A 20,844-nucleotide genomic window follows, 5' to 3' on the forward strand; every position below is an offset into this window, starting at 1 on the left:
GAACAGTGTTTGACACATAATAAGCACTTGCAGCGTGGCTCAGTGGAAAGAGCCCGGGCTGGGGAACCAGAGGTTGTGGGTTCTAATCCCGGCTCTGCCACCTGTCAGTTGAGTGACCTTAGGCAAGTCACTTCACTTCTCTGGGCCTCAGTTCCCTCATCTGTAAAATGGGGATGAAGACTGTGAGCCCCACGTGGAATATCCTGATTATGTTGAACTACCCCAGCGCTTAGAATCAATCAATTGATCGTATTTATTGAGCGCTTACTGTGTGCAGAGCACTGTACTAAGCACTTAGGAAGTACAGGTTGGCAACATATAGAAACGGTCCCTACCCGACAGTGGGCTCACAGTCTAGAAGGGGGAGAACAGTGCTTGGCACATAGTAAGCGCTTAGCAAATCCCATGGCTCAGTGGAAAGAACACAGACTTTGGAGTCAGAGGTCATGGGTTCAAATCCTGGCTCCACCAATTGTCAGCTGTGTGACTTTGGGCAAGTCACTTAACTTCTCTGAGCCTCAGTTATCTCATCTGTAAAATGGGGATTAAGACTGAGCCCCCCCATGAGACAACCTGATCACCTTGTAACTTCCCCAGCGCTTAGAACAGTGCTTTGCATATAGTTAGCGCTTAATAAATGCCATCATTATCATTATTATATATCTTAATGAGAATAAATTGTAATTCCTGGAGCTCCCAATCTAGTAAAGGCTGCTTTAGGGCCAAGTGGTTCACCTTCTGCCTACTTTCTGATCCTGTGGGAGTCAATTATCAATCCTTTCCCTTGATTAATAGTATTTACTGAGCATTTTCCTCACAAAGAGCACTGCTCTGCATGTTCTGAAAGTACAGTAGAGTTAAGTGATATGATCCCCGCCCTCAAAGAGTTTATAATCTAGCAGAGAAGATAGACACTAACAAAATTTACAGATGAGGAAGAAGGAAAAAGAATATGTTCTTGAGTTGGTGCCTATGTAATAGGATAAATAATAATAATAGTGATATTTGTTAATTGTATTTATTTAGCACTTACTATGGTCAAAGCACTATACTAAGGACTTGGGAGAGTACATTACTACAGAGTTGGTTATAATAATAATAATAATAATGATATTTGTTAAGCACTTACTATGTGCCAGGTACTGTACTAAGCACTGGGGTGGATACAAGCTAACTGGGACACCGTCCCTGCCCCATTTGGAGCTCACAGTCTCAATCCCCATTTTACAGATGAGGTAACTGTGGCACAGAGAAGTTGAGTGACTTGCCCAAGGTCACACAGCAGACGTGACAGAGCCGGAAATAGAACCCATGACCTTCTGACTCGCAGGCTTTTACTCTAGCCACTACGCAACGTACCCTGCCCACAGGGAGCTTACAATTCACACTTGCATCAAGCACTGAATTAAGTGCTTGGTAAGATACAAGGCAATCTGGTAGGAGGGAGACTAGATATCGAATGCCCATTTTGCTGATGAGGGAATTGAGGTACAGAGAACCCGGAAGACAAGTGGCAGAGCTGGGATTAGAACACGGGTTTTCCGACTCCAAGGCCAGTGGTCTTTCCATTAGGTCATACTGCTTCTAGGTAATGGTGGTATTCATTAAGTGCTCACTGTGTGCCAGACACTGTGCTTAGCACTAGGGTGGATACAAGCAAATTGAGTTGAACACAGTCCCTGTCCCAATGTGGGGCTCACACTCTCAGTCCCCACTTTACAGATGAGGTAACTGAGGGCCAGAGAAGTGAAGTGACTTGCCCAGGGTCACTCAGCAGAGAAGTGGTGGAGCTGGGATTAGAACCCATGACCTTCCAACTCCCAGGCCTGTGCTCTATCCACTAACACTAGTGCTGTGAACGGTCATGGGCCATATGGGCTTAGACGGCCTGCATAATATGCATAGTTCTCCTTCAAATATGAAGAGAAGCAGCGTGGCTCAATGGAAAGAGCCTGGGCTTTGGAGTCAAAGGTCATGGGTTCAAATCCCGGCTCTGCCATCCGTCAGCTATGTGACTCTGGGCAAGTCACTTCACTTCTCTGTGCCTCAGTTCCCTCGTCTGTAAAATGGGGATGAAGACTGTGGACCCCCCCCCACCCCCGTGGGACAACCTGATCACCTTGTAACCTCCCCAGTGCTTAGAACAGTGCTTTGCACATAGTAAGCGCTTAACAAATACCATCATTATTATTATTATTATTATTATTATTAAGGACAGTGAAGTTCACCTGTTAGTGGGTAGGGACTGAAGAGGCCAATGTGGGATCACAACGCCGGCCACACAAAGTAGTTGTCTCTTGTGGTGCTCTACTTAAGATTTGTATCACCGGGCACCATTTTCTCTAGCTAACCCAGAAGCGCTAAACTGTCAGTGAAGTGAACTTGAGGTATAGAGAAATGGATCAGGAAAGGTTTCCTGGAGAAGATGTGATTTCAGAAGGATTTTGAAGATGAGGAAGGCTGTGGTCTGTTAAATATAAATGGGGATTGAGATCCAGGCAGGGGGAAAGGTGGGAGCAACAGTGACAGGTGAGAGTCAAGAAGCAGTCACAGAGAAGCAGCATGGCTCAGTGGAAAGAGCCCGGGCTTTGGAGTCAGAGGTCATGGGTTCAAATCCCAGCTCCGCCACATGTCTGCTGTGTGACCTTGGGCAAGTCACTTAACTTCTCTGAGCCTCAGTTACCTCATCTGTAAAATGGGGATTAAGATTGTGAGCCCCACGTGGGACAACCTGATCACCTTGGATCCCCCCCCAGCACTTAGAAAAGTGATTTGCACATAGTAAGCACTTACCAAATGCCATCATTATTGTTATTAGAACAGATTAACTGAGAAGGAAGAATGCAAACTGGAATATAGTGGAAGACATGGTGGATAAGTAATGGGGAGAGAGCAGTTTGAGCACCTTAAAGGCAGCGGTTAGAAGTTTCTGACTGATGAGGAGAGGATGTGCCCACTCTTGTTTTCGTTTTTTACAGAGTGGCATTTTAGAAAAATTATCTGAGCATCTGAATGAAGTATGGACTGTTGTGAGGAGAGACCAGAAGCAGAGAAAATCACGAAGAGGCTGATGCACTAGGCAAGCCCGGACAAGACAAAGGGCTCCGGTAGCCTAATCAATCAACCAATCAATCAGTGATATTTATTGCATTGAGTGCTTACTCCATGCAGAGCACTGTACTAAGCGCTTGGGAGAATCCGAGAGAAATTAGCAGGCACGTTCCCGGCCTAGGAATGGTCATTTGATTGGAGAGGAAGCAGCATATCCTGGAAACGTGACAGAAAAAGCAGTCAAGGTTAAAGCGAAGGTTGAGGGCTTCAAATATGGGTAGAATGGTGGCATTTTTTTAATGGTATTTGTTAAGTACTTACTATGTGCCAGGCATTATAATAATAATGGCATTTATTAAGTGCTTACTATGTGCAAAGCACTGTTCTAAGCGCTGGGGATTTTACAGGGTGATCAGGTTGTCCCACGGTGGGCTCACCGTCTTAATCCCCATTTTGCAGATGAGGGAACTGAGCCACAGAGAAGTTAAGTGACTTGCCCAAAGTCACCCAGCTGACAATTGGCAGAGCCGGGATTTGAACCCATGACCTCTGACTCCAAAGCCCGTGCTCTTTCCACTGAGCCACGCTGGGGCAGATACAAGACAAGCAGGTTGGGCACAGTCCCTGTCCCATATAGAGCTCACAGTCTTAATCCCCATTTTACAGATGAGGGAACCGCATCACAGAGAAGTTATTGTCGCGTGAGGGGAAGAAAGGGATTTGGGAGGGAAGACGGTGACGCATTAAGTTGAGGACGTATTAAGCGTGAGATTCCAGAGTGACATCCATGTAGAAATATCCTGGAGGCAGAAGAAAGCAGTAAGCCCCACCAATTTATGACAGAGGTTACCTAGAAAATCAGTGTGTGCTCAAACTCCCAGTAATCTCTGCATCCAAACACAAAGCAACCCCTTAAAATGTGAGATGGAAAAGTGATTTGGAGAGTTTTAAGAACAAATGTTGAGTCTAAACCTAGTTACTTATTCAACTACTTACTACACCAGTTTGGATAGGACAGTTCTGTACTAGGAATCAATCAGTCAGTCAGTGGTATTTATTGAGCACTTACTGTATGCAGAGTATTGTAATAAGCTCGTGGGAAAGTATGATACAATAGAGGTGGTAATAATGATGATGAGGTTGATGATGGTATTTGTTAAGCGCTTACTATGTGCCAAGCATTGTTCCAAGTGTTGGGGGATGCAAGGTAATCAGGTTGTCCCACGTGGGGCTCAGTCTTAATTCCCGTTTTACAGATGAGGTATCTGAGGCACAGAGAAGTGAAGTGACTTGCTCAAAGTCACACAGCTGACAAGTGGGGGAGCCGGGATTAGAACCCATGACCTCTTACTCCCAAACCCATGTTCTTGCCACTAGGCTATGCTGCTTCTCATAATACTAATAATAATATATAATAATAATAATAACAGTAATTATGGTATTTCTTAAGTGCTTACTATGTGCCACACACTGTACTAAGCACTGGGTTGGACACAGTCTCTGACCCACGTGGGGCTCACAGTCTCAATCCCCACTTTACAGATGAGTAATAGAGAAGTGAAGTGACTTGCGCAAGGTCACTCAGCAGACAAGTGGTGAAGCCAGAATTAGAATCCATGACCTTCTGATTCCTGGGCCTCTGCTCTTGCCATTATGCCACGGTAGGCACAATCCCTGCCCACAAGGAGCTTCCAGTCTACTAGGGAGACAGTCATTAAAATAAATTACAGGTAGAGAAATAGAGTGTATGGCATGGTAGACACCATCCCTGCCCACAAGGAGCTTCCAGTCTACTGGGGAGACAGTCATTAAAATAAATTACAGGTAGAGAAATAGAGTGTATGGCATGGTAGACACCATCCCTGCCCACAAGGAGCTTCCAATCTACTGGGGAGACGGTCATTAAAATAAATTGCAGGTAGAGAAATAGAGTGTAAGGATATTTGCCAAAGTTCTGTGGGAGTAGGGTGAATATCAAAGCACTTAAGGTGTACACAGCCAAGTCATAAACAGCACAGAGATGGGGGTGGGTAGGGGAAATGAGGGCTTATTCAGGGAAGACTTCTTGGGGGAATGTGGGCTTTTAGTAAACCTTTGAAGGTGCGGAGAATGGTGGACTGTCAAATGTGAAGGGGGAGGGAGTCGTATGCCAGAGAGAGGAACCGAGAAAGAGGTCGATGGCGAGATAGACGAGTACGAGGTACAGTGAGTACGTTGTTATTAGACGAGCAAAATGTGTGGGCCGGGCTGTAGTGGGAAATAGGTGAGCTCTGGTAGGAGGGAGACCTAAAGTATGTTCCCTCATCTTCTCCAATTTGCAGGATACCTAAGAATTGAAAAAATAATCATGGGTGTATATAATAGCGGTCAACATCAACCATACCATATTTGAATAAAAAGTCAGCTTGATACGGTGTCTGTTGCTCAGCTGCAGAGGAATTTGGCACCACTGTCTGAGTCTGTCCCTTAAATTATTTGGGAGCAGAAAGCAATACCAGGGCAATGGAGCTGAGCGCTGAAGAACACCAAGATGAAAATTTGAAAGGTTCCCTCCGCCGCAATCTCCCTATCCACCTCCACATCAAAGGGAAACTCCGTACCATTGGCTTTAAAGCAGTCAATCAGCTGGCCCCATCCTACTTCACCTCACTGAACTTCTGCTACAGCCCAGCTGGCCCTCTCCACTCCTCTAGCACTAGCCTGTTCACTGTGCCCTGATCTCATTCACTCATTCAATCGTATTTATTGAGCGCTTACTGTGTGCAGAGCACTGTACTAAGCACTTGGGAAGTACAAGTTGGCAACACATAGAGACGGTCCCTACCCAACAGTGGGCTCACCGTCCAGAAGACTGTGGGCTCATCCATCTTGCTGCCATTCTTTCCACCTTTCCACCTTCAAAGCATCGTTAAGATCATAGCTCCTCGAGAGGCCTCCCCGATTAAGCCCGTTTCTCCCTGGCTCGCTCTACCTTCTTTGTCGTCTCTGCACTTGGATCTGTGACTTTTGGACATTCAACTGAGCCCCCTTTTTCTTCTCCCCCTCCCCATCCCCCTGCCCTACCTCCTTCCCCTCCCCACAGCACCTGTATATATGTTTGTACAGATTTGTTACTCCATTCTACTTGTACATATTTACTATTCTATTTATTTTGTCAATGATTCAATCGTATCAATGCAATCGTATCAATGATCTGCAATGATTCAATGATGTGCATCCAGCTTTACTTCTATTTATTCTGATGACTTGACACCTGACCACATGTTTTGTTTTGTTGTCTGTCTCCCCCTTCTAGACTGTGAGCCCGTTGTTGGGTAGGGACCGTCTCTACATGTTGCCGACTTGTACTTCGCAAGCGCTTAGTACAGTGCTCTGCACACAGTAAGCACTCAATAAATACGATTGAATGAGTGAATGAATATGCACCCTATCCCCACAGCACTGGTGTAAATATCTTTAAATATCTTAAATATCTTTTAAATATCTTTAAATTACATACTATAATTTCTTTATTCATATTAACATGTCTCTCCCTTTAGACTGTAAGCCTTTTATAGGCAGGGAAAATGTCTGCTAATTCTATTGTATCCTACGCTCCCAAGCACTTAGAGAAGCAGCGTGGCCTAGTGGAAGGAGCCCGGGCTTGGGAGTCAGAGGTCATGGGTTCTAATCCCGACTCCACCGCTTGTCAGCTGTGTGCCCTTGAGCAAGTCACTTCACTTCTCCGTGCCTCAGCTACCTCATCTGTAAAATGGGGATGAAGAGTGTGAGCCCCACGTGGGACAACCTGATTACCTTGTATCTACCCCAGCGCTTAGAACAGTGCTTGGCACATAGTAAGCGTTTAACAAATACCATCATTATTATTATTATTACAGTGCTCTGCACATAGTAAGCACTTAATTGATTGATCAAAGTAATGTACAGCTCTGAACAAATTGCTTTGTCTCTGAGGATCATTCCATTCACCCATAGATTCGACACGATCCTCCTACCTTGCCCTGTTCTGGGCTTGGTGCTGGTGCCAGTGGTGTTACTTTCTCTAGCGATTGGACCACTGGCTTTAAAACTGTCTGAAACATTGACAGTATAATCCATAAGGCCTGCCTGGGGAAACATGAGCTGAAGGAAGTTTCTATCTCCGAGGCTGTCTCTCATTCCTGCTGGCTTAGCTTTCCCACGATAATGGTGAAATTAACTCCATTTATAAATAATGAGAACCAGACCATCACATCATTCTTAGTTGATCTTTTTTTAATGTTTTTTGTTCAACCAGCACACTTCTGCTCCACACTTTTTGGCAAGTTCATTGTCCTATAGGTGGTTTTTGTTTCTTTTCTTACATATAATACTTGTTAAGCACTTATTAAGTGTTCAAACACAACCTTAGAACTGTAAAATCATAGGGCTGGATAAGACTTCAAAGTGATCTGTCCATCCCCCTGCCTCTGGGCAGTCAGGCAACTAAAGAGCTCTAGATGGAGAATGATTTCTGCTTTCCTTAAAAGTTATGAGAGGAACCAAATCACCAGTAGCATATATTGAACATCAGATGTGAACAGGATGGGTGAGACCCCTGTTAATAATAATAATAATGGTGGTATTTGTTAAGCGCTTTCTATGTGCCAAGCACTGTTCTAAGCACTGGGGGGGATTCAAGGTGATCAGGTTGTCCCACGTGGGGCTCACAGTCTTAGCCCCCATTTTACAGCTGAGGGAACTGAGGCCCAGAGAAGTTAAGTGACTTGCCCAAGGTCACACAGCTGACAAGTGGTGGAGCTGGGATTCGAACCCATGACCTCTGACTCCCAAGCCCGTGCTCTTTCCACTGAGCCACACTCCTACCCCTGTTGTGAGCAGAGCATTGTAGTGAACTTTAGGAACAGTGCAGTTAGTTCAACCAGAATGTATTTCCACTGTTCATTCATTCATTCATTCAATCGTATTTCTTAAGTGCTTACTGTGTACAGAGCACTGTACTAAGTGCTTGGGAAGTACAAATCGATAATGTGTAGAGGCGGTCCCTAGCCAACAACGGGCTCACTCACAGTCTAGAAGGGGGAGACAGACAACAAAACAAAACAAGTAGACAGGTGTCAATATTATCAGAATAAATAGAATTATAGCTATATACACATCATTAATAAAAATATAGTAAATATGTACAAATAAAATAGAGTAATAAATATGTAGAAATATATACAATTGCTGTGGGGAGGGGAAGGAGGTAGAGTGGGGGGCGATGGGGAGGAGAGAAGGAGGAGGGGAGGAAAAAAAGCTCAGGCTGGGAAGGCCTCCTGGAGGAGGTGAGCTCTCAGTAGGGCTTTGAAGGGAGGAAGAGAGCTAGTTTGGCAGATATGTGGAAGGAAGGCATTCCAGGCCAGAGGAAGGACGTGGGCCAGGGGTCGACGGTGGGACGGGCGAGAACGAGGCACAGTGAGGAGGTTAGCGGCAGAGGAACGGAGGGCGCGGGCTGGCCTGTAGAAGGAGAGAAGGGAGGTGAGGTAGGAGGGGGGTGAGGTGATGGACAGCCTTGAAGCCGAGAGTGAGGAGTTTTTGCTTGATTCGAAGGTTGACAGGAAACCACTGGAGATTTTTGAGGAGGGGAGTGACATGCCCAGAGCATTTCTGTGCAAAGATAATCCGGGCAGCAGAATGAAGTATAGACTGAAGCGGGGAGATACAGGAGGATGGGAGATCAGAGAGGAGGCCGATGCACTAATCCAGTCGGGATAGGATGAGAGATTAAACCAGCAATGTAGCGGTTTGGATGGAGAGGATAGGGCAGATCTTGGCGATGTTGTGGAGGTGAGATCGGCAGGTTTTGGTGATGGATTGGATGTGTGGGGTGAATGAGAGAACGGAGTCAAGGATGGTACCAAGGTTGCAGGCTTGTGAGACAGGAAGGATGGTAGTGCTGTCTAAAGTGACAGGAAAATCAGGGAGAGGACAGGGTTTGGGAGGGAAGATAAGGATCTCAGTCTTGGACATTCATTCATTCATTCAGTTTTGTTTATCAAGCTCTTACTATGTGTAGAGCACTGTACTAAGTGTTTGGGAGAGAACAAAATACCAATAACAGACACATTCCATATCCACGACCATTGTGCTTTCACACCAGACTACCAGAGCCTGCTGGATCAGGGAGAAGCCTCACCACTCTCCCTTTTTCTTTACACACACACACAAACACACACACACACATGCGCTCTCTCTCTCTCTCTCTCTCTCTCTCTCTCTCTCTCTCTCTCTCTCTCTCTCTTTCTTTCTCTCTCTCTCTTCCCATTAGCACCTCCTTCCCAGTTGGGAAAATGAGGAGAAGCAACAACTTGAGACCTTTTCAACTTCCAAAGTGTTGTCACCATGGCTGGCTGTGTCTGTTGGACTCCAAGCCAACAAGTTTCCCCATCCTCTGGTCCTCAAGCCTCAGCGCCCCATCCCTCTCACTGTATGTATCATTAATCACGACTTTCTACCATTTGGGGGGCTTCTGTTGTTTCATCCTTCTTTATGTGTCCATCACCCATTCCTCACCTTTCCCATATTCTTCTGTATTGTACATCGAGAAGCAGCTTGGCTTAGTGGAAAGAGCACAGGCTCGGGAGTCAGAGGTCGTGGGTTCTAATTCTGGCTCTGCCACTTGTCAGCTGTGTGACTTTGAGCAAGTCACTTCACTTCTCTGTGCCTCAGTTCCCTCATCTGTAAAGTGGGGGTTAAGACTGTGAGTCCCATGTGGGACAACCTGATTACCCTGTATCTACCCCAGTGCTTAGAATAGTGCTTGGCACATAGTAAGCGCTTAACAAATACCATCTTCATCATTATTATTATTATTACTCTTTTAAGAGCTCAGTACAGTGCTCTGCTAGCTAAGAGCTCAAATACCATTGACTGATTGTGAGCCCCTCCAAGACCAGGGACTGTGTCTAATTTTCACCGTGGTGTTTTTTCTCCCAGTGTTGAGGACAGTGCCCTTCACAATGTAAGCACATAGTAAATATCATTACTTCACATTTTGGCTAAAGAATAGTGGCAGGATTAGGGAATATTGTTCCAACATTTTGAGCACACCTGAATAGAGCATGACACCTTAATGGAAGAAACAGTTTTGGGGGTGTGGATCCCAGAAACAGGATGAGTACTGCAAATATTCCTTACTGCTGGGGTCCTGCAAGAAGATATAATGGGAGAACTGGTTGGAAAAATCAGACGAGAAACTGAGATACAAATGGGAGCGGGAGAATGTACCCCCAAAAAGCTGGTAAAATAGGAAGACGCCTCAAAGCGTCGCACCTGGAGAGTTTCCAGGACTCTACCAGTCTCAGCTATGGGAGGGAGAGTCGAGCAGAGGGAAACCCATTCCATTCCTAGCTTGGGCAGTGGCTAGCGAGTGGAAAGCAATCTGCTGCAAGTCAAAACTCACCCGTGCTGGTCAGCAGCAGCATGGGAGAAAGTCGAGGGCAGAGACTCGAGTTTACTGCGCGGAAGGCAGCAATGGTAAACCACTTCCATATTTTTAACCAAGAAAACTCTGTGGTTACACTACCAGAACAATTGCAGATGGAGAGGGGGGTGTTTCTGTGGTGTCACTGAACAACTCGATGGCATAAGACAAGACAAAATAGGAAGAACATAGATGAAGAAATGATGAATGAGTGAGTGAAGAAATATGGAGAGAACCTCAGTCATTGTAGACATAAGTGGTTAAGGGAGGCTGTGGAGGTGAAATGACCTGGGCTGGTGGAAATGAATCTCAAAGAAGTGCAGCTTTGGAAACAACCCTAGTATCCCCCTTGCTGTAAATAGTGGATGTAGTTTGGTCCCAGCTATGGATAGAGTGTGGGACTGGCAGTCAGAAGGTCCTGGGTTCTAATCTTGGCTCGGCCACTTACCTGTTCTGTGACCTTGGGCAAGTCACTTCACTTCTCTGGGCCACAAGTTACCTCATCTATAAAATGGGGATTGGTACTGTGAACCCCGGGACAGGGACTATGTCCAACCCATTTTGCTTGTATCCACCCCAGCGCTTAGTATAGTGCCTAGCACATAGTAAGCACGTAACAAATACCACAATTATTATTGTTGTTGTTATCCCAGTTCCCCACCTGGTGTGTTATCGGACAGTTTACTGGGCAACAGAATTTCCTGCAAGTAATCAATCAATCAATCAATCAATCGTATTTATTGAGCACTTACTGTGTGCAGAGCACTGTACTAAGCGCTTGGGAAGTCCAAGTTGGCAACATATAGAGACAGTCCCTACCCAACAGTGGGCTCTCAGTCTAGAAGGGGGAGACAGAGAACAAAACCAAACATACTAACAAAATAAAATAAATAGAATAGATATGTACAAGTAAAATAAATAAATAAATAGAGTAATAAATATGTACAAATATATATACAGGTGCTGTGGGGAAGGGAAGGAGGTAAGACAAGTAAACTGTGCTAGGTGCTAGAGAAAGTAAAAAAGGAAGGAAAAGACCCAACCCCTTTCTTTCCAGTAGATTCTAAGTCCTTTGAAGACAGGGATCTTGTCTGCTTACTCTCTCAAACACTTAATAATAATAATAATAATAATAATAATAATAATGGTATTTGTTAAGCGCTTACTATGTGCAAAGCACTGTTCTAAGCGCTGGAGTAGATACAAGGTGATCAGGTTGTCCCACGTGGGGCTCACAGTCTTCATCCCCATTTTACAGATGGGTAACTGAGGCTCAGAGAAGCTAAGTGACTTGCCCAAAGTCACACAGCTGACAAGTGGTGGAGTCGGGATTAGAACCCGTGACCTCTGACTCCCAAGCCCGGGCTCTTTCCACTGAGCCACGCTGCTTCTCTTCAAACAGTGATCTTCCAAAAGTAAGTATTCAATAAATAACCATGGATTGATCCTCATTTTGGAAAATAGGAAATCCCTTCTGTATCTTTGATGCTCTTGGTTCTTTGTCAGGACCTCTCTGAATATTTTTCCTTTTGGGAGAACCAACCTTTCCAGGAGTGACTGCTCTCTGGACTCTTGAACATTTTTTGTGCGTATGTATGTTTTTGTTAAGCCCTTACTGTGTGCCAGGCATTGTACTAAAAGCTGGGGTAGATACACGATAATCAGGTTGAACACCATCCCTGTCCCACATGGGGCTCACAGTCTTAATCCCCATTTTACAGATGAGGTCACTGAGGCCCAGAGAAGTTAAGTAACCACAGCAGACAGGTGGCAGAGCCAGGTTTGGAACCCAGGTCCTTCTGAACTCCCATGTCCGAAGTTGCAAAACTGCTTTCAGCAGAACTTCAGGCCTTTCCAAAATAAATGGATAAAAGTCTTAATCATCCCTCATTTGTTCTGCATTTGCAGAGCCGCCATATGGCCTCGGAGGATGCCTAGTGAAAATATATTTAATATCTCATAAAACCTACATAAAGATGTCAAGTGCCCATAATTAAAGATGAATCCTCTTTGAGAGAAGCCTTACCAATTAACCACCTGGAGCTGACTGGCCACATCCTAATCAATTAGCTAGCTGTGGACATTTTGAAATTATACACGTTGTAAGGAGAGTGGGTTGTGATAATGTCAATACAATCCTTATTTGTTCTTGTGAAAACATCTACTGTGGCAATACATTTCCATTCTCTGAAGAATAAGAGAAAGATATGGGTTAATTTGGAATAATGAAGCCATGTACTGATGTTGTAATAATAATGGTAATTGTAGTATTTGTTAAGCGCTCACTATGTACCAAGCACTGTATTAAGCACTGGGGTAGCTGCGAAATGATAAAGTCCCACAAGGGGCTCACAGTCTAAGTAGGAGGGAGAACAAGTATTGAATCCCCATCATGCAGATAAGGGCACTGAGGCACAGAGAAATGAAGTGATTTACCCAGGGTCACACACACACAGACAAGTGGCGGAGTCAGGATTAGAACCCAGGTCCTCTGACTCCCAAGCCCATTCTCTTTCCTCTAGGCCAAGCTGAATTACGGCCTGAATTGCTCTCTAAATCAACGTACTGAAGGAAAATCCACTCTCTTAATCCACATGGAAATTTTCGCATTCTAATTTTTCATCGAATCTGGACTCCAATCCACAGAGAATCATGGCTTTTTATCACGTTAAGCTTTCCACCGACGCACACCTTTTAACACATCCACTCTCTCCAACATTCTTCATTCCTCACCAAACTGACCTTCTCACTATCCCTCAATCCCACAATAGAGGGAATGACAGGCAATGGGATTTATGTGTCTGCGTGCCCCCTTAAGGAGATGGGTTTTCAGGAAGTTTTGGAATATAGGGCACAATTATTATCCCTCTAATACAAATACCACAATTACTATCCCTCTAGACTGTAAGCTCATTTTACGCAGGGACTGCTTCTGTACGTTGTTATATTGTACTCTCCCAAGGACTGAGTACAGTGCTCTGCACGCAGTAAACGCTCAATAAATACAATAGAGTACAGTGCTCTGCACACAGTAAACGCTCAATAAATACAATAGACTAGTCCGGCAATATTGAGGGGATGGGGAACTCCGAGCGGTTTACAAGAGAGTGATCTGGGTTGGAGCGGGAAGAGTCAAGAGTGAGGGATAGTAAGAAAGTTTGGTGAGGAACGAAGAATGTTTGAGAGAGTGGATGTGTTAAAAGGTGTGCGTCCGTGGAAAGCTTAACGTGATAAAGAGCCATGATTCTCTGTGGATTGGAGTCCAGATTAGATGAAAAATTAGAGTGTGAAAATTTCCATGTGGATTAAGAGAGTGGATTTTCCTTGAGTATATTAATTTAGAGAGAAATTCAGGCTGTAAATGTCTGTGAACTGAGCTCCATATTTTTTTCCGCGATAATGGCAGTGATTGGCTACTTAATAATAATAGTAATGATGGCATTTATTGAGCACTTACTCTGTGCAAAACACTGTTCTAAGCGCTGGGGAGGTTGCAAGGTGATCAGGTTGTCCCACGGGGGGCTCCCAGTCTTCATCTCCATTTTACAGATGAGGTAACTGAGGCACAGAGAAGTGAAGTGACTTGCCCAAAGTCTCACAGCTGACAATTGGCGGAGCTGGGATTTGAACCCATGACCTCTGATTCCAAAGCCCGTGCTCTTTCCACTGAGCCATGCTGCTTCTCAGAATCATGCTCGTGGGAATCTCCTAACATGATCATCCCCATAGTCTTGGGTTTGTCTTGGCAGCTGCTTGTCTTCATGTAAAGCAAGGAGGTTCCTGGTGAATCCCAGCAGTTGTACACCCAGAGAAACACCGGAAAAATCAGATTTGCACGTCCAGGGATGACTCTCGCACATATGTTCAGCTAGAGCTAACTATTTAATTCAGCTGATTTTATAATAATGATGGCATTTATTAAGCGCGTATTATGTGCAAAGCACTGTTCTAAGCGCTGGGGAGGTTACAAAGTGATCGGGTTGTCCCACAGGGGGCTCACAGTCTTAATCCCCATTTTACAGATGAGGGAACTGAGGCCCAGAGAAGTTAAGTGACTTGCCCAAAGTCACACAGTGGACAATTGGCGGAGCCGGGATTTGAACCCATGACCTCTGACTCCAAAGCCCGGGCTCTTTCCACTGAGCCATGCTGCCACAGATTTTCTTCTTGCAAAACATAATAATAATAATAATAATAATAATAATAATAATACTTGTTAAATGTTTACTCTGTACCAAGCACTATATTCAATTCTGGGGATCATCCAGGGACCCAGTCTCTGCCCCAAGTAATCACTCAATTAGTCATATTTATTGAGTGCTTACTATGTAAAGAACAATCAATCAATCAATCGTATTTATTGAGCACTTACTGTGTGCAGAGCACTGTACTAAGTGCTTGGGAAGTACAAGTTGGCAACATATAGAGACAGTCCCTACCCAACAGTGGGCTCACAGTCCAGAGCACTGTACTAAGTGCTTGGGAGAGTACAATATAACAGAGCTGGTAGCTACATTCCCTACCCACAAGGAGTTTACAATCGAGAGGTGGGAGACAGGCGTTAATATAAATAAATTATAGATATCTATATAAATTCTGTGGGGCTGAGGGTAGGGGGCAAGTTTTGGAGCCAGGATTAGAACCCAGCTCCTGTGATTCCTAGGCCTCACTGATTTCCATGTCTTCAAAGGGTGAGAAATCCTCCCCCGTAGAGAAGCGGTGAGGTCTAGTGGAAAGAGCAAGGGTCTTAGAGTCAAAGGACCTGGGTTCTAATCCCGGCTCTACAGATTGATTGCTGTGAGACCTTGAGCAAGTGACTTACCTTCTCTGTGCCTCAGTTACCTCATCTGTAAAATGGGGATTAAATCTTCCTCCCTCCAGTTGAGATTTGTGAGCCCCATGTGGGACAGAGACTGTGTCCAACCTGAAAAAAGTTAATCTACCCCAGTGTTTAGAACAGTACTTGGCACAGAATAAAATGTAAATAGTAAAGTAAATAAAAGTAAATAGTAAATGAGAAGCAGCATGGCGTAGTGAATAGAGCAAAGGTCTGGGAATTAGAAGGTCCTGGGTTCTAATCCCACCCAGGCCACTTGTCTGCTGTGTGACCTTGGGCAAGTCACTTCACTTCTCCAGGCCTCAGTTGACTCATTTGTAAAATGGGGATTAACATCGAGAGCCTCGTGTTGGATAGGGATGGTAACCAACTCGATTTGCTTGTATCCACCCCAGCACTTAGTACAGTGCCTGGCACATAGTAAGTGCTTAGCAGATGTCATCATTATTATTATTATTATTGTTATTATTATTAAATGGTTAACAAATACCATTTGTTTAAAAAAACCGAAAACAAAAACCTTGAGCTCCATGAAGGCAGAGAGCATGAATCTTGTTTGGGCAGGGAACGTGTCTTCCAACTCTGTTATATTGTACTCTCCTAAGTGCTTAGTACAGTGCTCTGCACACATTGAGCATCGATTGATCGTGCCATACTTTCCCAAGGGCTTCATTCAGGGGTTTGCACTCTTTAGGCATTTAATAGATACACTGATTGATCAAATTGCAAGGGCAAAGTAGATCAGTATTTCCTCCTTACGTGTTTTTTGCTTGAATTGATTTGCATCTGCACCATGTTTGACCAGGAATAATTTTATTATTAATCATCATCAGTGCTTAGAACAGTGCTTGGCCCATAGTAAGCACTTAATAAATGCCATCATTATTATTATTATCATCCTAACTGTCATATTCCTTAAGTGCTTACTATGTGCCAGACACTGTACTATACACTGGGGTGTATATAAGCAATTTGGGCTTAGACACGGTCCCTGTCCCGCATGGGGCTCACAGTCTTAATTCCCCTTTTACAGGTAAGGTAACTGAGGCTCAGAGAAGTTTAGTAACTTGACCAAAATCACAAGCAGACAGGTGGCAAAGTCAGGATTAGAACTCAGGTTCTTCGGAGTCCCAGGCCGGTGCTCCATCCACTAGGTCACGCTGCTTCCCACACTGCTTTTAGCCTGGATTCCACTCAGCAAGCTCTTCAGATTCTCGCGGCGGAGCTGAAATGTTCAGTAGGGTTGTTTTCAGCCATGATTTCCTGTTCACATCCATGAAATCGCTGAACTGTCACCTGATTTTCTCCAGAGCACTGCCATCGCGGCTTCAGTTTCTACCCCGGAAAGGCGTGGGTTGCTGTCATTTCAGTTGAAGCTGGGGATTCTGATTTTTCCACAAATGTTTTTGTCTGGAGCGTCAACGTCTCCATGGAACCTGCTCTGTTTCCTTTCTGGGAAAGACGGACGACATCCCAGTATCTCACTGGTGCTAAAAAGCAGCTTTTCTGTATGTGGGCCTCCAGACCTTTAGCTACTCTGAACATTTCTATCAATCATTCTGCAGTATTCATTGAATTCTTACCGTGTGCAAAGAACTGCACTAAGCATCTGTGAGAGTACAATACAGTAGAATGGGAAAACACGTTCCCAACTCACAAAGTCTAGAGGGGAACAGACATTAAAAGGAATTATGGCTACGTACATCAGTGCTGTGGGGCTGAGGAAGGGGAAATATCAAGTGGATAAAGAGGACAGATCCAAAGGCATAGGCGATGCAGAAGGGAGAGAGAGTAGGGGAAATGAGGGCTTAGTAGAGGAAGGTCTCTTGGAGGAGATGTGACTTTAATAAGCGCTTGAAAATGGGAAGAGTGGCATTCTGTTGGATAGGGAAGGGGAGGGAATTCCAGGCCAGAAGATGGACATGGGCCAGGGTTTGGCGGCGAGATGGATGAGATAGCAGCGGGGTGAATAGGTATGTGTTAGAGGAGCAAAGTAGTTTTCACTTTTGAAATTCTGTGGAAACATTTTAAGATTTTTAGGTAACGGTCTCAATTCTGCATTTATACTGAGAAATTTCTATATTCCTATTAAGCATCCCACTTCTGTGTAGTGACTATGTAGAGGATGTGGCCACTAAAAGACAAAGCCAGGGTAGTGAGAAGCAGCATGGTGTAGTGGGTAGGTTCTAATCCCGGCTCTGCCAAGTGTCTGCTCTGAGACCTTGGGTAAGTCACTTCACTTCTCTGTGCACCTCAGTTACCTCATCTGTAAATGGGGTATGAGACTGTGAGCCCCACGTGGGATAGGGACTGTGTCCAACGCGATTTGCTTTTATCCATCTCAGTGTTAAGTACAGTGACTGGCATGTTGAAAGCGCTTAACAAATACCATAATTATTTTTATTATTATTCACCCCAGCATTTAGAACAGTGCTTGACACATACTAAGCACTTAACAAGTACCACCATCATCATTATTATTGTTATTATCCCGGACCGGTAGTGAGGTGGTCTGGTAGAGGAGGATGCCGAGGAAGGGCCCCGGGAGTCCCGATGAGGGGAAGAGTCATGCAGAAGTGTGGTGGAGAAGCAGTGAACATCAACCCACGTATTCAATCCATCACTAAACCCTGTCAGTCCCACCTTCACAACATCACTAAAATCCACCCTTTCCTCTCCGTCCAAACTGCTACCACCTTAATAATACAGTCACTCATCCTATCCCGCCTGGATTACTGCGTCAACCTGCTTGCTGACCTCCCAGCCTCCTGTCTCTCCCCACTCCAGTCCGTACTTCACTCTGCTGCCCGGATCACTTTTCGACAAAAATGTTCTGGTCACGTCACTCCACTCCTCAAAAAAACTCCAGTGGTTGCCCATCCACCTCCATATCAAACCCCCGCTCTAAACTGTGAACTCATTGTTGGCAGCGATTGTCACTCTTTATTGCTGTATTGTACTTTTCCACGTGCTTAGCACAGTGCTCTGCAAACAGTAAGCGCTTAATAAATATGATTGAATGAGTGAAAGTATCAAACAAAAATTCCTCTCCATTGGCTTTAAAGCAGTCCATCACCTTGCCCCCTCCTACCTCACCTTGCTTCTCTCCTACAACTCAGCCCACACCCATCACTCCTCTAGTGCTAACCTTCTCACTGTGCCTTGATCTCTTCTGTCTCACCACCGACCCCTCGCCCACATAATAATAATAATAATGATGGCATTTATTAAGCGCTTACTATGTGCAAAGCACTGTTCTAAGCGCTGGATCCTGCCTCTGGCCTGAAATGCCCTCTCTCCTCAAATCCATCAGACAATTACTCCCCCCCTCATTCAAAGCTTTATTGAAGGCCCCTCTCCTCCAAGAGGCCATCCCAGACTAAGCCCCCCTTTCCTCTTCTCCCACTCCCTTCTGTGTCACCCTGACTTGCTCCGTTAACTCTTTCCCCCTCCCAGCCCCACAGCACTTAAGTCCATATCTCTGATTTTATTTCTTTGTATCGAAGTCTGTCTTCCCCCCTCTAGACTGTGAGTTCATTGTGGGCAGGGAATGTCACCGTTTATTGTTGTGTTCTACTTTCCCAAGCACTTAGTAAAGTGCTCTGCATGCAGTAAGCACTCAATAAATATGATTAAATAAATGAATGAATTGCTTTGCTGCTGCCAATTTGACAGCATTCCATCACCACATTATCCAGGATCCTCTCTTGCCACTTATTGTTCAGTGTCTGCTGTAGTCGGGGTTGTAGGCCTGCTCCACAACTCAGGAGTGGCATCCCAGTCTCTAAAGTGCCACACAAGTGTTGACATGACAATTGCCTTTAGTTGGCTGTGAATCTCAGTGTTTTGAGTCTCTCAGAGGATACTCTGGGTCTTCCCAAATCCATTTCCTACCTCCCCATACCGTGAGATAAAGTGTTACCCAAGAAAGAGATTCAGTGAATAAATCTAACTCTGGGAAAGATTTGGTTCCCATTCCTGACTAAACTAGTGTCTTCTCAACACAAGTCAATTGTTATGTGTGATTCAGAGTGCATTGCAATAGGGAAATTATCAGTGAGTGACACAAAAGGTGCAGTTTCTGCCCACTTGGAATTTTCCGAGAGGAAATCAGCACACAAATACACAAAAATAATTCACAACAAATAATGAGGAAAACTGCAACAGACACTGGCCCAAAACACACCCAGGGATCAAAAAAGAATCGAAGGATGAGCAAATGCTCTCCCTCCCTACAATACTTCACACACATGCTCCTCCACCTACAATGCCTCACATGGGTGTTCTCCTCCACAATACCTCACACACATGTTCTCTCCACCATGTGTGCTGCTCTCTCCAGTGAGCAGCGTGGCTCAGTGGAAAGAGCACGGGCTTTGGAGTCAGAGGTCAGGGGTTCAAATTCTGCCTCTGCCACTGTCAGCTGTGTGACTTTGGGCCAGTCACTTCACTTCTCAGTGCCTCAGTTACCTCATCTGTAAAATGGGGATGAAGACTGTGAGCCCCCTGTGGGATAACCTGATCACCTTGTAACCTCTCCAGCGCTTAGAACAGTGCTTTGCACATAGTAAGCGCTTTATAAATGCTATTATTCTTCTTCTTCTTCTTCTTCTTCTTCTTATTATTATTATTATTATGCAGTACCTCACACAAGTACTCCCAGGGCAACCTAGTGGATAGAGCACAGGCCTGGGAATCAGAAGGGCCTGGGTTGTAGTCCTGGCTCTGCCATTTATCTGCTGTGTGACCTTGGGCAAGTCACTTCACTTTTCTGTGCCTCAGTTAATTCATCTGTAAAATGGGGGTTAAGACTGTGAGCCCCATGTGGAACACAGACTGTGTCCAATATGATTACCTTGTATCCACCCCAGTGCTTAGAAAAGTGCCTGGCGCATAGTAAGTGCTTAATAAATACCATAAGAAAAAATACCTAACACCAAGTTCCCCAACCCTCCCTGACCACAAGGAACTTACAGTCCTCAGAGGGAAACAGGAATTAAAATAGATTATGGATGAATAACTCTGTGTCAAGCACTCTGCTAGATATTGGGGCAGATAAAAGATAATCCAATTGGACACAGCCCCTGTCCTGCATGAAACTCGCAAACCAAGAGGGAGAATTTATCCCCGTTTAACAAATGAGGAAACTGAAGCGCAGAGAAGTGACCTGCCCGTGGTCACCCAGCAGGTTCAGCTTTTGCAGCACATAATATGGGGTACCCAAGGCTCAGGCGAAATCATGGACAGTGATGTCCAGACCATAACACTGAAGCAATGTTCATTGCATCATTCATTCATTCATTCAATTGTATTTATTGAGTGCTTACTGTGTGCAGAGCACTGTACTAAGCGCTTACATCACACCTTTGCTGGGTGTCACTCAAGGAGAATGTGCAATGACTGAAAACTCAATCACCTTCCCTATGTGAGGACAAATCTGGTGTCATAATAATAATAATAGTAATAATAATAATAATAATAATAATGGCATTTATGAAGTGCTTACTATTTG

General features: G+C 44.7%; 1 protein-coding gene and 1 non-coding gene across 2 annotated transcripts in view; both read left to right on the forward strand.

Moving 5' to 3' along the window:
- The window catches only part of SAMD12 (sterile alpha motif domain containing 12), a 281,125-nt gene that overhangs the window by 224,380 nt on the left and 35,901 nt on the right, over window positions 1–20,844 (forward strand). The window lies entirely within an intron of this gene.
- Window positions 10,327–10,464, forward strand: LOC119927846. The gene has a single exon (XR_005450813.1). It is a non-coding gene; the product is annotated as a small nucleolar RNA SNORA7 (small nucleolar RNA).

Source organism: Tachyglossus aculeatus, chromosome 4, assembly GCF_015852505.1.
Source record: "Tachyglossus aculeatus isolate mTacAcu1 chromosome 4, mTacAcu1.pri, whole genome shotgun sequence".
Classification (NCBI taxonomy): domain Eukaryota; kingdom Metazoa; phylum Chordata; class Mammalia; order Monotremata; family Tachyglossidae; genus Tachyglossus; species Tachyglossus aculeatus.